At 41.4% G+C, this 26,908-nt stretch overlaps 1 protein-coding gene across 2 annotated transcripts in view; it reads left to right on the top strand.

The window, feature by feature from the left end:
• Positions 1–734: 734 nt before the first annotated feature.
• The window catches only part of pds5b (PDS5 cohesin associated factor B), a 260,439-nt gene continuing 234,265 nt past the window's right edge, over positions 735–26,908 (top strand). For both annotated transcript variants that reach the window (XM_041198849.1, XM_041198851.1), the window contains exon 1: positions 735–866. The gene's annotated coding sequence lies outside the window, so the exon portion shown is untranslated. The remainder of the gene's footprint in view (positions 867–26,908) is intronic.

Raw genomic sequence — 26,908 nt, 5'->3', positions numbered from 1 at the left:
TATTCTACAATAGCCTACATATTTTTGTTTCTGCCAAAGTAGTTCGTGTTTATAATCTTACAAACTATGAAGGTTTTGGATTCAACTCCAAAATACGAATCATCCTATCAAACCAATTCAAAACTCAATCTCGCGAAGAATACTTTTGTATCAAATGGAGCACTGTACTTGTTTGTTTTAAAAAAAAGCTTGTAATACCTTTTTCTCGACGTTTGGAGATGCTCTTGCTTCAATTTTCCAGCAAACTGGTGCGAGTCATGAAGTTCCTTCGGCTAAACTTTTATTAATACTGCACCACAAAATGAATGCACATACAACCGGGAATAAGGCGGGCCGCAGTTGTTTTTTTTAAAATTATTTCACATTTAGGGGCCGTACGCTGATTGATATACCCCCAAGTGATGCTGGAATTCTGTATTAGCTGGGAAGCATTTTGCTGTGTTTCAGTGCACACACATACACACATATATATATATATATATATAGAGAGAGAGAGAGCACGTCTGCTGTCGACCTTATTCCTCTCCTCTCTCTATTCCAACCCACTCCCAATGTAAATCCATTGGTGTCAGTGCGGCTAAAGAGTGCCCCTGCTCCATCTCCGTGTAGGGCTTGGCTCTGTGCTTCTGCTCTGGGAGTTGGGTTGGGGGTTGACTGATGTGTTGACAGTGACTCCCCTCCCTCCCCCGCTCTGCGTTCATTGGTGCAGCCGGAGACAAATTGGCGCCATTTTGAAGCGTTCCGGGGGCAGGCGGCAGCGGCGCGGTGAGGATTGGATTGGATTGGTCTGGACCGGACTGGACGGCACGGCACGGCACGGCACGGGCTTTGGACTGGACCGGACTTGGGGGGGGGCTTTCACACGGGTGAGAATCAGCAATATTTCCGTGGGGATGTTTTTGTGTGTGTGTGTGTGCGCGCGTTTTTGTTTTGTTATTTGGTGTATCGGCGGCCGCTGTGTGCCGTGTGCTGTGTGGTGGCTCGGCTTTCAATGCGTGTCCGCCTTTGCCTGTGTGTGTGTGTGTGTGTGTGTGTGTCTCCCTCTCCTCTCACTAACTCGGTGATGCTTTTCGCTGCTGTGGTTTTGTTTTCAGTGATCGGGAGAGTGCTCCTGCCCACGGACATTGTGCCGGGCGGGGAGAAAGCTCTTTGGCTTCTGCTGGAAGTCCTGCTGCGAGATTGTGATTCTTTTCCTCTCTCTCTCTCTCTCTCTCTGTGTGTGTGTGTGTGTGTGTGTGTGTGTGTAGGGAGTGTAAAGATTGAAAATGGTGATATTTAAAGTCTGGTTGATGGTCCTTCCCCCCCCTCCCCCCTTCCCCTCCCCGAAAGGGTCGAGTTTGCAGGGTTACGGGGCCTGGTTTCGCTCCTGTTTTGCTTTGGCCTAGAACTTGACGTATTTGAGCTCGTCCACATATTTCTATTCCCCCCCCTCCCCTCCCCTCCCCTCCTTTTTAGTGAGCAATATTCGATGAGGTGTAGTATATAGTCGCTTTTAAGCAATTAGGGATTGGACGGTGTTGCATTGTAAATGACTATTTGAATCAAAAATTAAATCTGACCTAGTTGCTTCAGGTACTGAATTCGCTGTTTGGTGGTTGACATTGTTCAGGGTAAAAAAAATACTGGAAAGCAAGATAGTGGAATAGTCGTATATGACATTCCTGTCATTTCAGTACCTGTGATAACCAGCAGCCGTTGAGGATCAGAATTGGTAACAGGTTTTGATGCGCAAGTATTTTCGCGCTTGCTATTAAAAAGGCTTAATTTTGGATTATTTTCAAGCAAAAAGTTGTATGATAGGTTGACTTATAAAAATGCTGTTCTGACATCAATGTGATCTTTCGTGGTTAATGCTTTTATGTCATTTGAGAGTGGAACACATTGCTATTTTTAAAAAAACACTTGTAAATAGCCTCTTTATCTACGTTAACCATATTTCAATTCTGTTCTTTTACAGCTGATGTCTAATATTTTGAATGTGTTCTAATACAAAGGAATATGAATCTTTTTAGACCAGAGCAAAAAGTCTTGTAAGCAAATCAATCACAGCAGTTAACTTCAGATTTCCAAGCTTTTGTGATAGTGTTGCAGGTTGTGCCTCCATATATTCACAAAGCAGAAAGATACCTGTCAAGAGAGTTCTTTTCATAGGATCATTAGAACAAGGAGGATGACTAGGCTACTCAGTCCTTTGAACTTGCTATGCCATTTCAATAGGAACATGGCATATCTCATACTCTGCCTTCCTGCACTATCCTCATGTTCTTTGATTCCCTTAATATCCAAAAATCTATTTGTCTCTGGCCTAGAGAATTCCAAAGATTCACAACCCCTTGATTGGAGAAATTTTTCCTTATCTCAGTTGTAAATGGCTGACCCCTTAATCCGAGACTGATCCAGAAGGACTCCCCAACCAGGAGAAACATCTTTCCAGCATCTACCCTCTCAAGCCACTTTAGAATTTTATTTTTCTGAGACCACTTCTCATAGATGGAGGGACTTTGTACCTAGTCTACTCAATCTCACCTCTGAGGATAATCCCCCCCCCACCCCCCCGCATCCTATCCCAGGAACCAGTTTAGTGAACCTTTGTTGAACTCCCTCTGAAGCAAATATATCCTCCCTAAAATAAGGAGACCAAAACTGTGTATATTATTCCAGGTGTGGTCTCACCAGGGCCCAATATAATTGTAGTAACACTTGCTTACTCTTGTGCTCCTATCCTTTTCTAATAAAAGCTAATATTTGTTTTCCTAATTTCTTACTCTACCAGCATGTTAACTTTGTGATTCAAGTACAAAGGCACCCAAGTCCCTCTGAATACCAATACTTCCCAGTCTTTCAGCATTCAAAAAATATTCTGCCTTTTTAAATTTTTCCTACCAAAATACCACATTGTATTCCATATGCCATTTTCTTGTCCACTTGCTTAACTCGTCTATATTCCTTTGCAACCTCTTTGTCCATTTCTCATTTTACTTCCCCACCTTGCTTTGTACCATCAGCAAGCCTGTTACTTTCAGTCCCATCCTCAAATCATTGACATTGATTTGTAAATAGTTGAGGCACAAGTACAGATTCTTGTAATATCTCGTTCATTACAGTCTGCCAACCTAAAAATGTTGTGTTTATTCCTGAACTCTGCCTTCTGTCTGTTAACTGATCCTCATTTTATACATATGTATTACCCCAATCCCATGAGCCCAGATTTTGTGTAAGAGCCTCTTGTGTGGCACCTTTTTTTATTGAATGCTTTTTGAAAATCCAAACACATGCCCTTATCTGTCATGATTTTACATTCTTCTCAAAAGAAACTAGCAGATTTCATGAACACTTTCATAAATCTCTGTTGACTCTGCCTAATCATTTTATGATTTTTCAAGTGCCCTGTTACCAATAATAGATTCTAGCATTTTTTTGCTTCTACTGATGTCAGGTTGACCGGCCTTCAGTTCCTTATTTTCTCTCTCCCTCCCTGCTTGAATAAGGAGATTATGTTTGCTTTCTTCCACTCCATGAGGGCTGTTCCAGAATCCAGGGAATCCTGAAAGATCAAAACCAATACATGCACTATCTCTAGCTGCCTCTGGTTGCTTTTTTTTAGAACCTAGGATGTAGTTCAAGTTCAGGGGATTTGTCTACTTTAGTCCCATTATTTTCTCCAGTACTATTTATTTACTAATAGTGATTTGTTTGAGTTCCTCATTCTCGCTAGACCCTTGGTTCCCCACTGTTTCTGGTATGTTTTGTGTTTTTTTGTTGCCTTGAATACAGATACAAAGTATTTGTTTTAATGTCATTGCCATTTCCTCACTCTCCGTTATAATTTCTCCTGTCTCTGGCTGTAAAAGACTGACATTTACTTTTGCTAATCTCTTCCCTTTTTAACATACTTTTAAAATCTTTTTATATCTGTTGTTAGTTTACTTTTTTTTTCTCTATCAATTTCTTGGTCATCTTTTGATGAATCGCAAAACCCTTCCAATCCTCAAGGTTCTTCTTCTTTTTGGCAGCATTCTAAGCTTTTCTTTCATCTGATACTATCCTTAACTTCTCTTGTTAGCCACAGTTGGACCACTTCATTTTTTTATTTATTAAGAGAATGTATGCTGCTTTTGAATTATGAATTTATCCATCATCTCACTCTAATGGATTGTTCCTCACCACCACAAATACTTCCAATCAGGAGCCCAGCCAATGATTGGTAAATCTGAGTGGGAGGAGAGGGTAGAGCTTTGAAGCAGTTCATTCAGTTCAGTGGGGCTGGCACTGCGGTGGAGTCAGGGAGCCAATGCAGCGTAATTTGACTGTATATTTCCAAAGCAGTTGAAATTAATAAAAATGTACGATGGTGAAGCAGCATTCTGAAATTGTGTAATTCTGTTTTGTTGAGATGAGGAATGCCAGTAAGAGGATTGGAGCAGTTTAGTTTTTTGCACCCAGTGTTAGCATTAAGAAAAGTGGACAGGTACCAGATGTAGATGAAACTTTCTTCACCTTGTCTGACTTAACTCCACCTCAGAGGCATAGGTGCTATCACTAAACAAGCTATATTCACTGCAGAATAACTACTGGAGTATCTTGAGACGTAACAGAATTGCTGGTTTGAGGAGAAGCAGGAAACACTTTTAAGTTAGAAGTGGGTGAGTTCAAGCCCAGCACCAGACTTGAGCACATAATCTCAGCTGAAGGTCTAGTGTAGTACTATGCAGTCCTGTCTTAGTGACATGTAGCTGTGTACCAATTAGTTGCTGTGTTTCCCATATAGCAACAGTAACAATAATTCAAAAGTATCTCATTGGCTGTGAAGTACTTTTTGGCATGCTGAGGATGTGGAAAGTTCTATATAACAAGTTTTTTTTGAGTTATAGTGCAGTGAAGATGAGGTGCCAATGAACTGCATTGAAACTGATCAAGCTCACTAGAATCTTTGCATCTTTCCAAGGAGAGTTTTCCCATTAATTTGGGCTAGAGCTCAATTCAAATGTAGATTCTCTTGGTCAAAACAATGGTTTTAGTTTGCTTTTATTTTAATCCTTAATTTACAATCAGAAGCAGGGGAATTTATAATGGGGAACCAAGAAATGGCTGACCAACTAAATACATACTTTGGTTCTGCCTTCACAAAAGGCACAAATAACATACAGAAAAGTTGGGGAACACCGGGTTTAGTGAGACGGAGGAACTGAAAGAAATCAGTATTAGTAGGGAAATGGTGTTGGGGAAATTGGTGGGATTGAAGGCCGATAAATCCCCAGGGCCTGATAATCTACATCCCAGAGTACTTAAGGAAGTGGCCCTAGGAATAGTGGATGCATTGGTGGTCATCTTCCGAGATTCTATAGACTCCGGAACAGTTCCTACAGATTGGAGGGTAGCTAATGTAACCCCACTATTTAAAAAGTGAGATAGAGAGAAAACTGGGAATTATAGACCATCCAGTCTGACGTCGGTAGTGGGGAAAATTCTAGAGTCCATTATAAAAGATTTAATAGCTGAGCACTGGAAAACAGTGGTAGAATCGGACAAAATCGGCATGTATTTCCAAAAGGGAAATCATGCTCAAAAAATCTACTGGAATTTTTTGAGGATGTAACTAGTAGAGTTGATGAGGGGGAGCCAGTGAATGTAGCTTATTTGGACTTTCTGAAGGCTTTTGACAAAGTCCCACATAAGAGATTGGTGTATAAAATTAAAGTGCATGGGATTGGGGGTAGTATATTGAGATGGATAGGAAACTGGTTGGCAGGCAAGAAACAAAGAGTAGGAATAAACTGATATTTTTCCTGAATGGCAGACAGTGACTAGTGGGGTACTGCAGGGATCAGTGCTGGGACCCCAGTTATTCACAATATATACATATATATTGATTTAGATGAGGGAACTAAATGTAATATCTCCAGATTTACAGATGACACAAAGCTGGGTGGGAGGGTGAGCTGTGAAGAGGATGTAGAGATGTTTCAGTGTGATTTGGACAAGCTGAGTGAGTGGGCAAATTCATGGCAGATGCAGTATAATGTGAATGAATGTGAGGCTATCCTGTTTTTGCTACCAAAGTGGAAGGCAGATTAATATCTGAATGGCTATAAATTGAGAGAGGGGAATGTGCAACAAGACCTGGGTGTCCTCGTACCCCAGTTGCTGAAGGTAAGCATGCAGGTGCAGCAGGTGGTAAAGAAGGCATTGATATGTTGGCCTTGGTAGCGACAGGATTTGAGTACAGAAGCAGGGATATCTTGCTGCAATTATCCAGAACCTTGATGAGACCATACCTGGAATATTGTGTGCAGTTTTGGTCTCCTTATCTGAGGAAGGATGTTCTTGCCATAGAGGGAGTGCAACGAAGGTTTGTCAGGCTGCATCCTGGGACGTCGGGACTGACATATGAGGTGAGATTGAGTTGTTTAGGATTATATTCGCTGGAGTTCAGAAGAATGAAGGGGGGTCCTGATAGAAACCTATAAAATTCTAACCAGGACTAGATAGGGTAGATGCAGGAAGGATGGTGGGGGAGTCCAGAACCAGGGTTCACAGTCTGAGGATACGGGGTAGACCATTTAGGACTGAGATGAGGAGAAATTTCTTCACCCAGAGAGTGGTGAGCCTGTGGAATTTGCTACCACAGAAAGTAGTCGAGGCCAAAACATTGTATGTTTTCAAGAAGGAGTTGGATTATAGCACTTGGGGTGAAAGCAGAAGTAGGCTGTTGAGTTGGATGATCAGCTATGATCATAATGAATGGCGGAGCCGGCTCGAAGGGCCTAATGGCCTACTCCTACTTTCTATGTACAACTAATGTGTGTTGGAAGTAGGTGTTGACCGTTTGGGTATCCAACTAATAAATGTGTGGATCCTATTGTATTGCTGATTGAATTCAAAAGGATCAGTGTCCGAAGTCCTGTGCAAATGCGTAGATAAAATGCCACAATGACTTATAACCTAGGTGGTTCATAGTTCAACTGTTGCTAGTTTTAGACCCTTTTGTAAGTGGAGTTGAATCACTTGCAGCTTTACATTGTAAAATGGTGAACTTTAGTTTTGATTTTTAGTAGTCATAAGTAAGCCTGTGAATAGCTTATGATTTTTAAATTCAATTTTTGTAATACAGATAGATTTGGGTAATGATAATCTATTATTTTAAACCCTTAATTCTTGTTTTTGTCAAGAGGTCTGGGCAGTCTGAAATTCTTGATGAATTAATAAAATATTGCAGATGCTGGAAATCTGAAACAAAAATGGAAAGACTTGAGTAGCATCTATAGAGGAAAGTCTAAATGCGACTCAAGGGGGCATTAGTGTTTTGTGCTTGCTACATTTGTAAATTGTTCTGTATCATGTTAATGTGCCAATAGATTAAGCACTGCCATGTTTCTAAGTGGGTAGGATTGAGGGCATGCAATTACTGAAAGGCGTTTAATTGGATCTAAATTATCTAGGAATATGAAAATTACAGCAACAACTTGCATTTATAAAATGTTTTTAATGTTGTAAAACATCCCAAGGTGCTTCAGAAGAGTGTTTTTAAACAAAAACACTGTGCCACATAAGGAGAAGTAGAATATGTGAGAGGTCGGGTTTAAGGAGTGTCTTAAAGTAGGAGAGGTAGAGAGGTGAGGTGATGGGATTCTGGGAAGAAATTCCAGAGCTTCTACCTAGACAGCTGTGTCTTCAGTTGCCTATGGTAGAACAATTCGCACTGGGGATGCACAATGGACCAGAATAAGACAAACACAGAGATATTTTGGAGGGTTGAAGGTAGAGTGAGGCTATGGAGTAACTTGAAAACATGGTTGAGAATTCTATAACTGAAGGATTGCTGGAATGGGAGCCAGTATAGACCAGCGATCTTGAATGGGACTTGGTTTGGGTTAGGATACAGGCAACAAAGTTTTGGAGGAGCTCAAGTTTAAAATCAATCTCAAATTGAATACGTTTCAGAAAATATCATTAAGATACACCATATGAGTAATTTGAGATATATAACTGCCAATGTCTTCCAACCCTAGGTTTTCCTCCTCTCACTTGGCATATTGGATTAGTTGAAAATGATTAATCAACAATGCTAATGTTATGTCATGTGACTATCAGGATAGTAGATGGTGAACTGGAACAAAGACTAGCATTTACATAGTTTCACGATCTCCGGATATCCCAAAGTCAATATTCACTCCAATTTCTCTTTGCTATGCGTACTTGTTTCTTGTGGTGCGCAGTCCCTTTAAGATTGCCCCAAGGTTGCACATGCATACGTTTTAACAGGACCTCTGGTTGTGTGCAGCCTTTTTTGTCCCCTGTGTGGCAATTGCTGCTGCGCAGCTGTGCATATTGGAGGGAACATTGCCCAAAGTGCTTGACAGCCAGTGAATTGCTTTCAAAGTGTAGTTACTGTTTTAATGTAGGAGGTGGAGAAGCCAATTTGAACACAGGAAGGCCCCACAAAAAGCAATCTGATAATGATCAGATAACCTGTTCTATTATATTGGTAGAGGAATAATTATTGACCAGAACGAGGTGGATCTATCGTGTTTTTCTGTCTAGCAATTCATTTTTTATTTAATATGTATTTGTTCAATTATGTCAGTTAAGTTGAGTCATTATTACCCTTTTCTTTAAATAACGCTGTGGTGAGTACGAATCACTGCTTTAGGAAAGAAGGGCTGCAGGAGAACAAGACTTCATGGCACTGTCAGTACCGTCTCTCTTAACTGGATATTCCTATTTACAGGTGTATCTATTAATAGTTGTGTATGAGAACACTTGGCAGAATATTGATATAAGCTGACCTTTTACCAAGTTGCAGATTGTTCCTACTTTATTTGGCCCTGCAAGGGCTCGATTACCTTGTATACTTTTTAGAGTAATATTGTACCAGCATATCCATTAAATACAACGGTATTGTTGTATACCTGGCAGTTTATTAACCAAATTCATTTTTTTGCATACTTTCAGTATTAGCTGCAAGGGAATCAGTTAATTAATGAGTGTTTGGTTGAAATTTCCTTGTTTGTAGGTTGTCTTGTATTGAACATGCACAAATCCATGCTGTCAAGAACTTTGCATTTTATAATTTAATTCAGCTGAAATTCATCTATATGAGGTGCCTTGCTTCATGGTAGGAAAGTGAATTTGGATTTAGCAAATAATTCTATGTAATGAACAAAACATCTCAATGTTATGCTTGAAAAGTAAATCAAAAAGGTTGCAACATTAAAAAGTGTTGTTTGGACAAGTTGCTTTATCAGTCAGAATGTTGATTTGGACTTTAATTTTAATTTTTTTAGAATTATTTATGTTCATGAGTTACTAATTAGCAATTTTATGTGCACATTAAGGACTTGACAAGTATGGAGAAAATAATTACATTTAAGTTGCTGAGAATTGCACTTGTGTTTATTTAGTTCTGTCATTCAGCCATTTGGCCTGCAGATAGCTGTCAACTGTGGCCTGTGGTTGTAATTACTCCCACGTGTTTGACTGTCTCTTCCAGAAATGAATGCAATAAAGTATGTATCATGATCACTAAACTGAATGCAACAGAGCTAGACTTTTCTTTATGGTTAGGGATAGTGTTAAGTATGAGACTGATAATGCAACTTTGAGGACTTGGAAATGTAGAGTTTGTCTGAAGTGTTCTCTAAATTAAAATGACAGTGGTCCTTTTGAAGTGGATGCAGAGAGAACACATTTTCCTGCTTTCAAAACTGTACTAGATTTGCTATTCTACAACATTTTAAGTGTTGCTATTTTAACAGGAAGAACATATTGGAAGAACAGTATTCAATGTTTTAGTGCTGGCTGTATGAAATATTTTGTTTTTGTCTAGTTAAGTGTTATGCTAATCAAGGTCAGAGTTGTTGGTGCTGGGGAGTGAAATGCTTCAACATTTTACATCCACTCAGCATCAAACGCACCTAGATCAGCTGTAAGCACAAGCCTTGCAGATAATTTTCCTATATTACCCTAGTTTTAGTAAAAATTCCTACTCTAAGCTTCCTCATGAGATTTGCCAATTAGTGGTCAGTTTTTCTTCATGAGAAATTGGTTTGAACTTTCAAACTTGTTGCTCTTCGCACCTTTTAAAGCTTGACGAGATGGGAGAAAAAATATCCAATCTGCCTTGGGACTGAATTGGAACACAAGTCCTGTCAGTGATTGTTAGTGCTCACACATTGTGGTACTGAATTTTAAAACCAAACATTCGCTCCTTTTTAAAATCTTTCATGGGATGAGGCCGTCATAGGTAAAGCCTGCATTAATTGCACTTGAGAAGATGGTGGTGAGCTGCCTCCTTGAACCGCTACAGTGCATGTGGTGTAGGAACACCCACAGTGCTGTTGGGGAGGAAATTCCAGGATTTTTACCCAGTGGCACGAAGGAACAGTGATATAGTTCCGAGTCAGAATGGTGTGTGGCTTGGAGGGGAACTTGGTGGTGGTGGTGGTGGTGGTGGTGTTCCCATGCATCTGCTGTCGCCCTTCTTGGTGGTAGAGGTTGCATGTTTGGAGGGTGCTGTCAAGGGAACCTTGGTGCGTTGGTGCAGTGCATCTTGTAGATGGTACACACTGCTGCCACTACATTGGTGGTGCTATGTGTGAGTGAATGTCTAAGATGGTGGACAGGATGCCAATCAAGTGAGCTGCTTTGTCCCGGATGTTGTCAAGCTTCTTGAGTGTTGTTGGAGCTACACTCATCCAGGCAAGTGGAGAGTATTCCATCACACTCCTGACATGTGCCTTGTAGATGTTGGTCTGGCTTTGGGGAGTCAGGATGTGAAACTGCAGAATTTCCAGTTTCTGACCGGCTCTTATAGCCACAGTATTTATATAGCTGGTCTTGTTCAACTTCTGGTCAATGGTAACCCACCAGGATGATGTTTGTGCGGATTCAGTGATAGTAATGCCATTGATTGTCAAGGGGTGATGGTTTGATTCTCTCTCGTTTGAGACGGTCATTGCCTGGCACTTAAGTGGTAAGTAACATTCATGCCACACATCAACTCCAAGCCTGAATGTTGTTCAGGACTTATTGAAGCAGTCTGTGTTCAAGTGCTGCATCTGAGGAATTGTGAATGCCACTGAACATTGTGCAAGCATCAGCGAACATCCCCGTTTGTGATTCTATGATTGAGGGAAGGTCATTGATGAAGCAGCTGACGAGAGTTGGGCCTAGGACACTACCCTGAGGAACTCCTACGGTGATGTCTTGTGGCTGAGATGATTGACCTCCAACAACAACCATTTCCCTTTGTGCTAGGTGTGACTCCAACCAGTGGTTTCTTCATCTGGCTTCCAGCTTTTTTCATCCTTATCTTTTGAACCTGTATGTTCCTTTTGTAATTGCAATTGCATTTTATCGTGGAAAAGCTGGTTTAATTTGAAGGAGATGGTGTGTTGATGGTGGTTTTGTTTGTAGGGCTTTATGCCCTAGTGTCCTTGTAGTGGATTAGATTGTGATTTGCTCTAAGTGACAAGACACCTGAACAATTTGTTAAATTCTATCCTTATGTCGTTGAAAGTTGACCAAATTCTGGAACAAGATATCTTTTTGGTACAGAGGTCTTGTGTACAAGTACTTGTATTTATATAGTTCCTTTTAGTGTAATAAAAAGCCCCAGGTGTTATACTTTGATATCCAATCACATAAGATGACATTAGTGCAAATGGTCAAAAGTTTGGTCCAAAAAAGTAAGTTTTAAGCAGTATTTTAAAGGAGGAGAGGGAGGTAGACATATAGAACGATCTGGGAATTCGAGTTTAGGGCCTAGACAGATGAAGGCATAGTCATCAATGTTGGAACATTAAAATCAGGATGCTCAGGAGGCAAAAATTGGAGGACTGCAGATATGTTGAGCTGAGGAGCTGAAGGAGATTAGAGAGAGACAGCAGGATGGTGGTTGGTAGGCACTGCCATGGAGGGTTTTGAAAGGAAGATTAGAGAATTTTTTAAAATTAAGGTTTTGCTTGATATAGGTCAGAGAGCACAGGAGTGATGCGTGAAGAAAACTTGGTACAAGTTAAGAGACAGGCAGTGGTGTTTTTGAGCTCCAGTTTAAGCAGGGTAGAATGTGGGAGACTGGTCAGGAGTGCATAGGTGAGGGTTTCAGCAACACATGAACTAAGGCTGGGGTCGAGTTGAGCAATATTAAGGAAATTTGGAAATGGGTGGTGTTGGTGATGGCAAAGATATGTGCTGAGAAGTTCACCTTTGGGTCACATATGACATCAAACATGGTCTGGTTCAACCTCAAAGTTGCAATGAGAGGTATGGAATCAGTAGCTGGAATGGATTTGGCTTTTCCAGTTTTAATTGGAGGAAGTTCTGGTCACCCAGTACTGGATGTTGGGCAAGCAGTTTGATCATTTTAATGACATTGGAGGAGTCGAGAGAGGTGGTGATGAGGTAGAGCTGGATGTTTTCAATTATACACGTGAAAACAAATGTTGTGCTTTTGGATGATGTTGCCAATGGGCAGCATGCGGATGAGAAACTGGAGGGAGCCAAGAATAGAACCTTGGAGGACACCATAGATGATGGTGAGAGTGGGAAAAGAAGCTCTTGAGAGTGATGAGAATGGAACAAGGCAAGTGGAGTCCCATCCAGCTGGATGACAGTGGAGAAATATTTGAGCAAGACGGCCTGGCTAATCAAGGCAAAGGCTGCAAAAATGTTGAGGATGCATAATTTACTTTTGTCTGTCACATAGGATGCAATTTGTAACTTTTGAGTCATTTCAGTACTATGCAGGGGCAGAAATTTGATTGGAAGGATTCAAAGATGGCACGGTTTTGGGTGGTGTTGTGCTGTAGGACTTGGAGAGGAAAGGGAAGTTGGTGATGATGTGATAATGTACAACAATGGTGTTGGCAAGGGTTGGCTCTTTATAGGCAAAAGGTGATGATGGCAGTTTTTTTAGGAAAGTAGGACAGTACCTGAAGTGAGAGCACTTTTAACATGACACCAGGAAGGGAAGTTGCATTTGGACATGGACTGCTTAAGACATGGACTGCTTCACTCTCTGAGGAGTCACAAATGGTGCTGAATGTTGTGCAATTACCTGCAACCATCCCCACTTCTGTCCTAATGATGGAAGGAAGGTCATTGATGAAGCAGTTGGAGCTGGATAGATGCCACTGTTGCAGCTGGACTGGAACAACTTGGCTAGGGGTGCAGCAAGTTCTAGAGCACAAGTCTTCAGTACTGTTGCTGGAATATTGTCAGGGCCCATAGCCTTTGCAGCATCCAGTGCCATCAGCTGTTTCTTGATGTCACACGGAGTGAATCGAATTGACTGAAGACTGGCATCTGTGATGCTGGGACCTCTGGAGGAGGTAGAGATGGACCATCCACTTGGCACTTGTGGCGGAAGATTGTGTTGCAAATGCTTCAGCCTTATCTTTTGCACTGACATGCTCCTCATCATTGAGGATGGGGATATTTGTGGAGTCTCCTCCTCTAGTGAATTGTTTAATTGTCCACCACCATTCATGACTGGATGTGGCAGGACTGCAGAGCTTAGATCTGATCTGTTGATTGTGGGATCGCTTAGCTCTGTCTATTGACTGACTACTTGCATGCCAAACAGCATAAGCAGCATACCTGTGCTGTAGCTTCACCAGGTTGACACCTCCATATTTAGGTATGCCCAGAGCTGCTGCTGGCATGCCCTCCTGCGCACTCCGTTGAACCAGGGATGATCCCCTGGCTTGATGGTAATGGTAGAGTGTGGAATATGCTAGGATATGCCAGGCCATGAGGTTACAGATTATGGTTGAGTACAATTCTGCTGCTGGCTCACAGCACCTCATGGATGCCCAGTCATGAGTTGTTAGATCTGTTCAAAATTCATCCCATTTAACATAGTGGTAGTGCCGCATTACATGATGGATGGTATCCTCAGTGAAAAGGTGGGACTGTGTGGCGGTCACTCCTACTGATGTTGTCATAGACAGATGCATGTATGGCATGCAGATTGTTGAGGCAGTTTTTCCCTCTTGTTGATTTCCTCACCACCTGCCAAAGACACAGTCTAGCAGCTATGTCCTTTTAGGACTCAGTCAGTAGTGATGCTGCTGAGCCACTCTTGGTGATGGACATTGAATTCCCCCACCCAGAGTACATTCTGCACCCTTGCCATCCTCAGTGATCCCCAAATGATGTTCAACACGGAGCACTGATTCATCAGCTGAGGGGGGAATGGTACATCAGGAGGTTTCCTTGCCCATGTTTGACCTGGTGCCATCAGACTTCTTGGGGTCTGGAGTCGATGCTGAACACTTCCAGGGCAACTCCCTCCTGGTTGTGCTGCCAGCTCAGCTGGGCCTATCCTGCTGGTAGGATATGACATACCCAGAGATGGTGATGGCCATGTCTGAGACATGATCTGTAAGGTATGATTCCATGAGTATGACTATGTCAGGCTGTTGCTTGACTAGTTTGTGAGACAGCTCTTCCAATTTTGGCACAAGCCCTCAGATGTTAGCAAAGAGGACTTTTCAGGGTTAATTGGGCAGAGTTTGCTGTTGCCTTGGTTGATGCAGTGTGGTCCATCTAGTTTCATTCCTTATAGACTTCGTAGCCGATGATACAACTGAGTGGCTTGCTAGACCTTTAAGAGTCAACCACTTTGCTCTGGTCCTGGAGTCACGTGTAGGCCAGACCAGGTAAGGATGGCAGATTTCCTACCCTAAAGGACATTAGTGAACCAGATGGGTTTTTACAACAATCGACAATGTTTTCAGTCATCATTAGGCTTTTAATTCCAGATTTTTATTGAATTCAAATTCCACCATCTGCTGTGGTGGGACTGGAACTGAGGGGTCTCTGGATTACTAGTCCAGTGACAATGCCACTACGCCACTGCCATCCGTTATGTTTGGGCAAAAATGCAAAGAATTATACACAAGATCTGACTGAAGAAGGATGTACACAAGAGTCTGGAAAATAAGAGCCAAGTGTCAAACCTGGTTCACTGGCAATTTCCAAGGGCATGTACATTTAGGATATGAAAGATCCATTTTCCCTCCCTAAAATGAAATGCGTGAACATTTTTACAGAATGCTGTCTATGCTTATTTTGGATGAAAGGAGATATTAATATGAATTTAGATGGATAGATCCAATCTCATGCACTGAAATTCTTTTGAGGATACTATGAGATTGGATGAACAATAAGGTGGACATATAGTTTATTTCCAGAACACATTTTAAAGTTCATGTTAAAGAAGATTAAAAGCTCACGAAACAGACATATTTTCAAAATGAATGAAAAACTAACTTGGTATAGTGAACAGAAGGTGAGGTGGAGGTATCTCTGTGTGGCATAGTGGATGGTGGAGTTCTGCAGAGGATATATACTGGGCTAACTGCTTTTCATATTAAACATACGATGCTTGGGCACACTAAATACAAGTAGGGTAAATAAATTTGCTTGTGATTTGCTTGCTTCATGATTTGGGTTGAGGGAGTTGATTATTTTCAGAGTGGATTCAAATAGAAATTAAAGGATAACGTACTAACTGCTACAGAGCCATAACAAGTCACCTGGGCTTGACAATTGAGGTCCACTGGCTGGATACTTGAATTGAACCTTGGTCTGTTTTTTTTTTAAGTGACTTGAAATCACAGCCCAAGATGGCTAACCCCAATTTCATTACAATATGTTCCACATTCCAATTCTTTGGAGTGGAGTAAGTCTGTCTGCAAAACCCATCAAAGACAATGATTTCAGGGGAGTGTGAAGGACTCATCTCCTTTCACACTAGCAAGGCATCTATGACAATCACCTGAGATATTCAACTGTTGGAGAAGACTAATTGCTTGGACAATGGGACCCTGGCTATTTTACTTCTGGACATGGACTAATCAAGTCACCTATGGAATACATGGACAATGTCTCTTTTTTTTGCGTTCCCCTGGCAGTTGGAGAAGGAAGGTAGCGTGACAAGCCAACCCTTTGTATGTTTTATCAAACATATTTTATCAGCAGAACTAAGGACAAACATCTTCGGATATATTTGTGTGTGTACGCACAAAAGTCACTGGGCAGAATCTTGCCCTTGGATGGGTGGGTAAGGACTCCATCCCATTCTCTCAGTTCCTTCACCTCCGTCGCATCTGTTCTGATGATGCTACCTTCAAAAACAGTTCCTCTGACATGTCCTCCTTCTTCCTTAACCGAGGTTTTCCACCCACGGTCGTTGACAGGGCCCTCAACCGTGTCCGGCCCATCTCCCGCGCATCCGCCCTCACGCCTTCTCCTCCCTCCCAGAAACATAATAGTGTCCCCCTTGTCCTCACTTATCACCCCACCAGCCTCCGCATTCAAAGGATCATCCTCCACCATTTCCGCCAACTCCAGCATGATGCCACCACCAAACACATCTTCCCTTCACCCCCCCCTATCGGCATTCCATAGGGATCGCTCCCTCCGGGACACCCTGGTCCACTCCTCCATCACCCCCTACTCCTCAACCCCCTCCTATGGCACCACCCCATGCCCACGCAAAAGATGCAACACCTGCCCTTTCACTTCCTCTCTCCTCACCGTCCAAGGGCCCAAACACTCCTTTCAAGTGAAGCAGCATTTCACTTGCATTTCCCCCAACTTAATCTACTGCATTCGTTGCTCCCAATGCGGTCTCCTCTACATTGGAGAGACCAAACGTAAACTGGGCGACCATTTTGCAGAACACCTGCGGTCTGTCCGCAAGAATGAGCCAAACCTTCCTGTCGCTTGCCATTTTAACACTCCACCCTGCTCTTTTGCCCACATGTCTGTCCTTGGCTTGCTGCATTGTTCCAATGAAGCCCAACGCAAACTGGAGGAACAACACCTCATCTTCCGACTAGGCACTTTACGGCCTTCCGGACTGAATATTGAATTCAACAACTTTAGGTCTTGAGCTCCCTCTTCCATCCCCACCCCCTTTCTGTTTCCCCCTTCCTTTTGTTTTTTTCTAATAAATTATATAGATTTTTCTTTTCCCACCTATTTCCATTATTTTAAAATATTTTAAAATCTTTTATGCTCTCCCCACCCCCACTAGAGCTATCCTTTGAGTGCCCTACCATCCATTCTTAATTAGCACATTCGTTTAGATAATATCACCAACTTTAACACCTAATGTTTTCTGTTGTTTGTGACATCTTTTGATGATCTGCTTCCATCACTGCTTGTTTGGCCCTACAACCACACCAACCCCCTTCACTTCTCTCTCTCTCTCTCTCTCTCTTCCTCTCTCTCTCTCTCTCTCTCTTCCTCTCTCTCTCTCTCTCTCTTCTCTCTCTCTCTCTCTCTCTCTCTCTCTCTCTCTCTCTCTCTCTCTCTCACACACACCTTAAACCAGCTTATATTTCAACTCTTTCTTGGACTCGAACTCAAGTTCTGTCGAAGGGTCATGAGGACTCGAAACGTCAACTCTTTTCTTCTCTGCCAATGCTGCCAGACCTGCTGGGTTTTTCCAGGTAATTCTGTTTTTGTTTTGGATTTCTACACCATTCCTGTTTCCAGCGCTTGGCCCATAGCCCTGGAGGCTGTGGCAATGCAAGTGAATATCTAAAAACTTCTTAAATGTTACAAGAGTTTCTGACTTGGCTACCCCTTCAGTCAGTAAATTCCAGACTCTCACCACCCTCTGGGTGAAAAAATTATTCCTCAATTCCCCTTTTAGCCTTCTATCTCTTACCTTTAAATCTATACCCCCTGGTTGTTGCCCCCCCCAATCTTCCCTCCATAGCTCAGACCCTCCAGCCTAGGCAGCACCCTGGTACATCCCCTCTGCACCCTCTCCAGTGCAATCGCACCCTACCTATAGTATGGTGACCAGAACTGCACGCGGTACTCTAGTTGTGGCCTAACCAGTCTCTTATACAGTTCCAGCATAACCTCCCTGCTCTATGCTTTGGCTATTAAAGGCAAGTATCCCATATGCTGCTTTAACCACCTTAGCTAGCTGTCCTGCTACCTTCAGGGCTCTATGGATATGCACACTAAAGTCCCTCCTGATCTTCAGTACTGATCTTCAAGAATTTTCAGGCTTATAATTGCTTGGTTTTTTTTATATAGCACCTTTTGCCTCTGAGTCAGAAGGTGCAGATTCAAATCCCACTCCAAGACTGAAGTATATGAAGAAGGCTGGCACTGGTGTATTGCTGCTAACTTTTACATGAGCTGCTAAACTGAGGTAGCCTTTGCAGTTTCCATGGTTGAGCAGATAGATAAAATCCTATACCACTAACTGAAGACGAGCATTTCAAGTTTTTTGTAAGCCTTCTTTGTTAATCGCCAAAAATAGGTTAGTGGACCATTCATCCATTTGTTATTTGTGGATTCTGCTGTAAAGAAACGTAAGTAAGTACTACAACTATTCAGCCTCACTGCTGACGGAGTGCTTTGGAATTATTTTGGAGATGCTTTAAGTGTTATATCAATTAGTTAAAAATGTGGCCTTTTGTTTATGAGCATTGAGAAGTTCATTATGTCACGATATAAGCTTGCTTTCATTTTCTATCGGTTGGGGTCAGAGGGTGCGCTGGGTTGGTTGGTGATTGTAGGGACAGTGAATGCTGTTGGAAAAATAGTTCTAAGTTGGGTGGCTGCTTCTGCTGAAAACATCATCAGTTTGTCATTTTGAGTTAGTTAATTTTATTCTCCAAGGTGCTTAAACTTTTTTTCCTTTGGCAGTGAGCCAATGCCTTTGGCCCTTACCACAAACTCTGCACTCCAGAAACCAATTACATTCCCCTTTCTGGCAACTTTGTAAAGAAGAAAAGCAGACTGTTTGCAATTTCAGTGTCCTAGTCAACCTCTAATTTAGTATCCTCTCTATTATGACTGCCTGTGTAACATTGCTGGCCTAAGACCATACTGCATCCACCTGTGTTGAAACTGTCATCTGTGCCTTTTGTCATCTTAAGATTTCCAAATCTCCCTGAACCAACCTCTTATTCTGCACCTACTGTAAACTTCAGCTCATCTGCTACCTGAATTGTATCCTTCCTCGCTGATCTACATTGGCACCTGGTCCCCCAATGCCACCTATTTAAGACGTGCTCAATCTTGTGTAAATCCCTTTATGACCTTGACCTACCTTACTTCCATAACTGCCTTCAGCCCCACAACAATATTTTCCCCTGGCAACACCCCTTTACATTCTCCCAGTCTTTTGTCCATCTCCTGCCTTCACCCCAATATTGGAGGCTGTGTTTTCAGCCATTTAGGCCTCATGTTACTCTGGGATTCCTTGTCTCTTTTTTTAAGCCCTCCTTTTAAAACTTGCATCTTTTAGCCAATTTTTTGATAACTACTAATATACATTTTTAAATATAAATGTAAGTTGTTGCCTGAGCTCTGTGACTTTCAATCAGTGAAAATTATCTCACTGCTAATGCCTTACAACATTGCAAAGAGGAGTTAATGAAATTTATTGCTGTGATGAATCACCTCAATAAAGGAATAGAAATAAGACCAGGAATTCATGTTTGGCGCAAGTGCCATGTTGATAAATTATTGTCATGGTTACTGGTAACCATAATTGTATTGTCAGTCACGTTTTAATTGCTTGACCTATCTCCCTGTGCCTTGTTATTGGCTAACTTAATTAACCTGTTTTTATATAAAAACTTATCTAAGCATTGCATAGGTTGTGTTGCTCAGGGACAATTGGAATCCTGGATGTTATCCTGTAATTCTCTGAAGAGAGTGCCACCTTCAAGTTGGGTTGTTGAGAGATGGTGAGCATTTTGGTTTTGTATACTGGTGACCTTTTTCATTAAATTTTGTTTTGGGAGGGGTGGGGTTGTGGGGTTGAGCACTAAGCATTAATGATTATCTTTGATAAAATCCAAGCTGTATACTGACCTTCGCATTTCATTTGAGAAGTACATTCAAGAATGCTAAATTGCTAAGTTAAATTTACCATTGTGCCTATCTGGTTGCCCCTGGGCAATGACACTCGATGCTGGGCAATAAAGTTCAATGCAACACTTGTATTTTATAGAAAATAAGTAATGTCATTTTGTCTCAGACTTTACACATTGAAAGTCTGTGATGTTTGTGGCATTTACTTTTATACCACAGAATGATTTGGATAACATTTCTCGAAAATGGTAACTACTGCTTTGTTAGAGTTCATCTTGAAACTTAACCTAGAGACAGCACTGGATTATTTTTCAATAAAACAAAGTGAATTTTACCAATTTGCTATAAGATAAATTCCATGCACTTCTTGGGTGATTGTCTTAATGCGCCTCAAATTGCTTTCAGCATTACTCCACCAATGTCATTACAGCTTCCCTTGATTGTTGCACATCTGTTTGAAGCAACTTATGTTTGTGAGCACAATATAGAAATGCATAAGAGTGAGTTTAGTAGATGGAACCAGACAGATTACGTGTCTAATGTATCAAATTCTGATTTAGCGCTGGTTGAGTAGCACCTAATTAAATTAGTATTTTGGATTGATATGGATTAGTAAATCAATATATTGTCATAGATAATGAATGTTGCAAATTTGAGTTCTCTTTTTTTGAGTTTGCTGATCCAAGTTGGGCAGTGATTATCTAATCGCAGTTGGCAATGTTGTTTCAGGGTATGGGTGGGGATGAATCAGCTAAGGAATCCTACTTCTGTCCCCTATCCAATACTACATCCTGGAATGTACAGTGTATTAGTAAGAACAGGGTGGGCACTGTTATGCCCTGTATTTGAAATACTTGTCATCTTATTGCATCCTGCATGTACATGAAGATGCCTTGAGAGAGTAATTTGTGTCGAAGTTGTTCAACAAAGTTGTTGTAGCCATGGAACTATACCTTGAGCTGTGTCTTTCGGGTGAGGTAATTGAAGGGGCTGGTTAATGAAGATTCTAAACTACTGCCTTTAGACTTTTAAAACTGATTTTTAATTTTGTCAATTATTGCTCTAAGTGACATTGAAAAATAAATTCTGGAAGTTCAAGGCACAGGCCTTAAATTGGCAAATTGTTGGCAACTGATGTGAGCAAAGAATTGAAAATACTGCAGCAGTCTGGCCTTTTTGAAAACTGTATTTCCAAAGGAGCAGCACTTAACTCACCAGTTTTGGATGGTGTACTTTAAGTAGTTTGCAATGGTCCATTTCAGCCCACTATCTGTCATGTTCTATTTTAGTGACTGCATAAGGTTATGTGACTCCCAGCTTCCTCAAGATCATTTGGCTAAATGGGTGCTAAAGTGATTAAATTTTGACATTCTTCAAAGACCGTTTACATACTGTACCTTTTTAACAACATTGTTTCAAGATCCAGGATACCTCCATATCGGACAACCCTTCACTGTTGCAGCATCTGAAGGAAATATTCCTTGAATTCGTACAAGCAATACTTCAATCCAAAATAACAAGTAATTACAAGTAGTCTTGAATTTTCGACAAGTTTAGTGGGAAGAAGTGTGTTTGAGTTTACTGATCTATTTTGATTGTTGGTAACTGTTACATCTATCTTGATTAAGAATCTTTAGTCACCAGACAAGCTGATGGGCAGTCTTTAATACAGCACCATTACTGTAATATGAACTTGCATTTTTGCAGTAATTTAAAAAAAAATTCAAGGCGATTTACAGCGATGTCAAAAGAAGGATGCTGAGCTAAAGAATGAGATATTAAGATGAGTGACCGATGTTTAGAACAGCACAGAAGGCCACTCAGCCCATCAAGCCTATGCCAGTTCTTTTGAAGAGAAATCCAGAGAGCAAGATCAAGAGGCAGAGGCTTAGGGAAGGTATTTCAGATCCTAGGCCAGAGGCATATGATGGCACAGCCACCAATGTTGGGTTGGGGAAATGTGCAAAAGACCAGAGGAATGGTGAGGGGAGCTGGAGAGGGTTACAGAGATGGTGGAAATGATTGAGACTAGATGCGAATTTCAAATACTGAAAAGTCATGGCAACAAGGGTGGGCTGATTGCTAAGTGGGACTTGGTGCAGGAGAGGATACAGGCAGCAGAATTTTTGAGATGAAGCTTATGGAGGATGGGAGATGGGTCAAGAGAATATTGGAATTAACTAATTTGGAGATGGAAGATCCTCATCCATGCCTTTGCCAACAGGTCTCTATTTGGTTACAATGGTTATGTTAGCCATACAGCACTAATTCACCATTCAGCAAAGCTTGCAGGACAGTTGTGGTTACGTTTGGACTTTGACCCTTGGGGGACATGGAATTTGTAACTTGGTAAGTTTTACGTAAAATAAGATGTACTAGCCACGTGTTCAGGTTTTTTTTTATAGTTTTAGGTGAAGAATGAAGAAAATTGCCCTAAATCTTAAGATTTTAAATTCTGCATTAGTTTTTAAAGTTTGGCAATGTTTCCTCAATTAAAAATCTGTATTGTACCTTGTTAGGATTGATAAAAGTTGAAATTCTAACCTATTATTCTCAGGTAATGCTGATTGAAAATTATAAGTTTAATGATGGACCTTTTTTATTTTTGATGTTTTTTAAAATCAGTCTACATTTGTATAAGAAACTGTCCATTTGCAAAATTAATAATTGTTTATTTTAGTAACTGGTTAGTGCCTTTTTTGACTATTTACTGAAGTAGCATAGGTGTATTTGTTGTATAGTATTGCAGGGAGGAACTACTTCAGATAATATTTTCTAAGTTCACAAATAGACGCTCCCAGCAACTGCAGAAATTTTACTAACATTGTGCAATTGTAAATTAATTTGTAACTGTCAGTTTTGGAATTTTTGAAGTGGTTAATTGAATATTTTTTATTCATTCACTGGATGTGGGCTTCGCTGGCTGGGGCAGCATTTATTGCCCATCCCTAATTGTCCTTGAAGGTGGTGGTGAGCTGCCTTTTTGAACTGCTGCAGTCCATGTGGTGTAGGTACACCCACAGTGTTGTTAGGGAGGGAGTTCCAGGACTTTGACCCGGTGACAGTGAAGGAATGGCGATATATTTCCTTGTCCTTCCAGGTGGTAGTGGTCGTGGGTTTGGAAGGTGCTGTCTAAGGTGCCTTGTTGAATTTCTACAGTGCATCTTGTAGATGGTACACATAGCTGCTACTTTGTGTCAGTGGTGGAGGGAGTGAATGTTTGTGGATGGGATGCCAATCAAGTGGGCTGCTTTTGTCCCAGATGGTGCCAAGCTTCTTCAGTGTTGTGGGAGCTGCACTCATCCAGGCAAGTGGGGAGTATTCCATCACACTCCTGACTTGTGCCTTGTAGATGCCGGACAGGCTTTGGGAAGTCAGGAGGTAGTTACACGTCGCACGATTCCTATCCTCAGATCTGCTTTTGTAGCCACAGTATTTATATGGCTAGTCCAGTCCAGTTTCTGGTCAATATTAACCCCAGGATTTTGATAGTGGGGATTCAGTGATGGTAATACTATTGAACGTCAAGGAGCGATGGTTGGATTCTCTCTTGCTGAAGGTCATTGCCTGATACTTGTGTGGCGTGAATGTTACTTGTTAATATGCCTAAAGGCTTCAATATTGTTTGCCCGAAAGCATAGTGGAACATCTCAATTATGTATTAAGTGATATTTGCAGCTTTGAGGATTGAATTTAAAATAGAATACAAATGGTTGGAGAATGTTGTAGCTAATCTTAGTTTTATAAATCTTGGCCCAGATCTTGCAAGCAGGATTAGAAACCCTATTTCTAACCCTGATCAGACAAACAAATGCACACTTTCCTCCCTATGATTGTCTTTTATTGTTTTCTGAGCAATCTCCAGATGGAGGATGGTTCACATCTGGCCCAGTGCAGCAAACCTCATAGGCAGCAGCGCAGAGAATCTGTACAGAAACCACACTCCCTTTTTATGACACTAGCTGCAGTATTCCAGTAAGTTTAAATGCCTTGAGGCTGTTTTGAAAACTGCTACAAAGAGAAAATAAGTGTCTAAGGTAAGGGGGTAGGGTACGTGAAGTGGGTAGAGTGGACTGGGCGGGAGGGGGTGAGTGTGGTGGCAGGTGGATGAGATGATTTGGTGATGTGGGGTCGGGTAGTGAAGGCTTGGGATCGAGTTGGGGAGGGAGGTTCAGTGTGAGTGGTGGTGGATTTGTTGTATAGTTACCAGGTGTTGGACCAGGTTTTAATCTGTCAAACGTTCCTGGGTAACTATCCAGGTAAGTACATTGGAACCATCTGAAGTCTCCGACTCTAACTCAAAGTTGAAGACTTTTTCAGAGGTTCTCAGGAAGTGGGGAATTGCCCTTGGTAGTTCAGAGTCCTTGAGTACGGAGTCCTTGAGTTGGGACCTCGTGAGTGGTCCTGTAGCGCATCTTCTGGAGTATGTCCAGTCTCCAGCTATCTAGCGATCAGCAGATCTGGGCCATTGCTTGATGACCTGTTTGATGGTGGATCTGTGAACTTTTGCTTGAGTAACATACTCTAAACTGTTGGGTGAATTACAAATTGAACCTTTAAACAGATCTTTGATCATGGTATTTTCAGAGATTGAAAAATTATTTTTGAATCAACATGAAGAAAGCTGCTCCTGGAGCTATGTGTAAATGTGTCAGTTGTGATTCCGCACCACATTGGGTGTGTGTGGCTGAGTGAGCACCCTGAGACTAGGAATGAGCTGGACACACTCTCATACTCTAATGGTCATCTTTATTAATTACTCTTTTTTTCAATTACCAATTTATTGCTTTTGAAATTTTGTTGCTCAGCAAGTTGTTTCTTTTCATACATCAGTTTTTTAAAAAATTCAGGTTTCATAGAACCATAGGTTATGGCATAGAAAGAGGCCATTCAGCCCAATGTGTCTGTGCCGGTCGAAAAAAAAAAAATAAACTAGCTGCCCATTCTAATCTCACCTTTTTCAGCACCTGGTCTGTAGCCTTGCAGTTTACAACACTTCACTTCAAATGCAGATCCAGGTACCTCCTTGAATGAGTTGAGGGTTTCTGCCTCCACCACCAACCCAGGCAGTGAATTCCAGACACCTGCCACCCTGGTGAAGAAGTTTTTCCTCATGCCCCCTCTAATCCCCCTACAAGTTACCTTAAATCTGTGCCCCATGGTAATTGACCTCTCTGCTAGGGGGAAACTGTTCTTTCCAGTCTATTCTATCTAGGCCCCTCATAATCTTGTACACCTCAATTAGGTCACCCCTCGGCCTCCTCTGTTCTAAGGAAAACAACCCTAGCCTATCCAATTTTTTTCTCATAGCTGCAATTTTCAAGCCCTGGCAACATTCTTGTAAATCCTTGTCCTCTCTCTAGAACAATTATGTCCTTCCTGTAGCTGACCAGAACTGTATACAAAATTCCAGCTGTGGCCTAACCATTGTTTTACACAGTTTGTAGTCCAGATTTGCATCCTTGCTTTTATATTCAGTACCACGTCCAATAAAGGAAAGCACTCCCTATGCTTTAGCACCGTATCCAACTGTCCTACCTTCAGGGACTTGTGGACATGCAATCCAAGGTCTCTCACTTCCTCCACCCCTCTCATTATCCTCCTGTTTACTGAGTATCCCCTAGATTTGTTTGCCCTCCCCAAATGCATTACTTCACACCTCTCTGAATTGAATTCCATTTGCTACTTTTTGCCCACGCAACCAAATCACTAATATCATTCTGGAGATAACAGCTATCCTCTTCACAGGCAACTACATGACCAATTTTATTGTCATCTGCAAATTTCCCAATCATGCCTCCCACATATAAGTCCAAATGATTAATATAAACAATAAACTGCAAGGGCCCCAATACTGACTCCTGTGGAATGCCATTGAAAACTGCTTTCCATTTGCAAAAACATCCATCGACCATTACCCTTTGTTTCCTGCCAATTTTGGATCCAACTTGCCACATTCCTGCATCCTATGGTTTTTTAATTTTCTCATAATTCTGCATTCCCTCATTAATCCTCCTTGTTACTTCCTAAAAATTCAATTAAATTAGTAAGACACAATCTTCCCCTATCAAAATCATGCTCACTATTGCTGATTAACCTGTGACAGTTTATCCTGTCTCATGAATTGATTCAAATAATTTGCTCACAATTGAAGTCAGACTGGCCAGCCTATAATTATTTGACCTATCCTTCCCACCTTTCTTAAATAATGGAATTATGTTCACGGATCTTCAATCCTCTGGCACCTCACCTATATCAAGTGAATATTGGAAAACGATCCTTGGAGCGGCCGCTATTTCCTAATGTTGTGTCAAACCCTATCTTCCTGAAATTTGCTCACCCTTTTTTTAGGGGAGGGGGAGAGAATTGAAATGTGTTCCCTGCCATGCGAAAATGTTGAACAAGCCTGAGTTAAATGTTAACTTTGTTTTGGTGCTTCATTAGAAAAAGTAATAATTGAACTTTTGCTCTTGTTGGCCAACAGTAATTTGCATTAGATCATTAGGAATGGGCTAAATAGAGGATACATAATGTGATGAGTAAGGCACTTGGCATCTCTGCAGTGCTTTATCATGTCCGTATCTCATCAGGGGTCTATAAAAAGTAACTGATTTGTTACCTAAGTTTCTGGCAGCCATTCTGCACCAGGGACATCCCAGAAATCCCAATTAAATGAATGTGCATTTCATTTTTTCTTGACACATTTATAAGTTGAGAAGAATAACTGGAACATTCTGCTCTTTTTGAATAATACTGTGATATATTTAAGTGAAAACCACAATTCATCTTGAAGGATGCCACCTGTAACAGTACAGTATTCATTGCATTGTAGAAAATAATGATTTTGGAATCCACATGGGGCTTGAACCTGTAGCCTCTGACCCTGGTTTGAAAGTGCTAATGTGGTAAGGTGTGAAGGATTAGTTGTTCCTTTCCATGTATGACGAAGATCTTTTAACTCCTGTGAGCAAGATGTTGAAAAACAACCGTCTTGAGTGAAATAAATTGGGTACTCTGTTCCTTTTAAAGCTGAGAAGTACTAAGTTTC

Source organism: Carcharodon carcharias, chromosome 11 (assembly GCF_017639515.1).
Source record: "Carcharodon carcharias isolate sCarCar2 chromosome 11, sCarCar2.pri, whole genome shotgun sequence".
NCBI lineage: Eukaryota > Metazoa > Chordata > Chondrichthyes > Lamniformes > Lamnidae > Carcharodon > Carcharodon carcharias.
The sequence above is the reverse complement of the archived record's forward strand: the minus strand, read 5'-3'. Positions and strand labels throughout refer to the sequence as shown.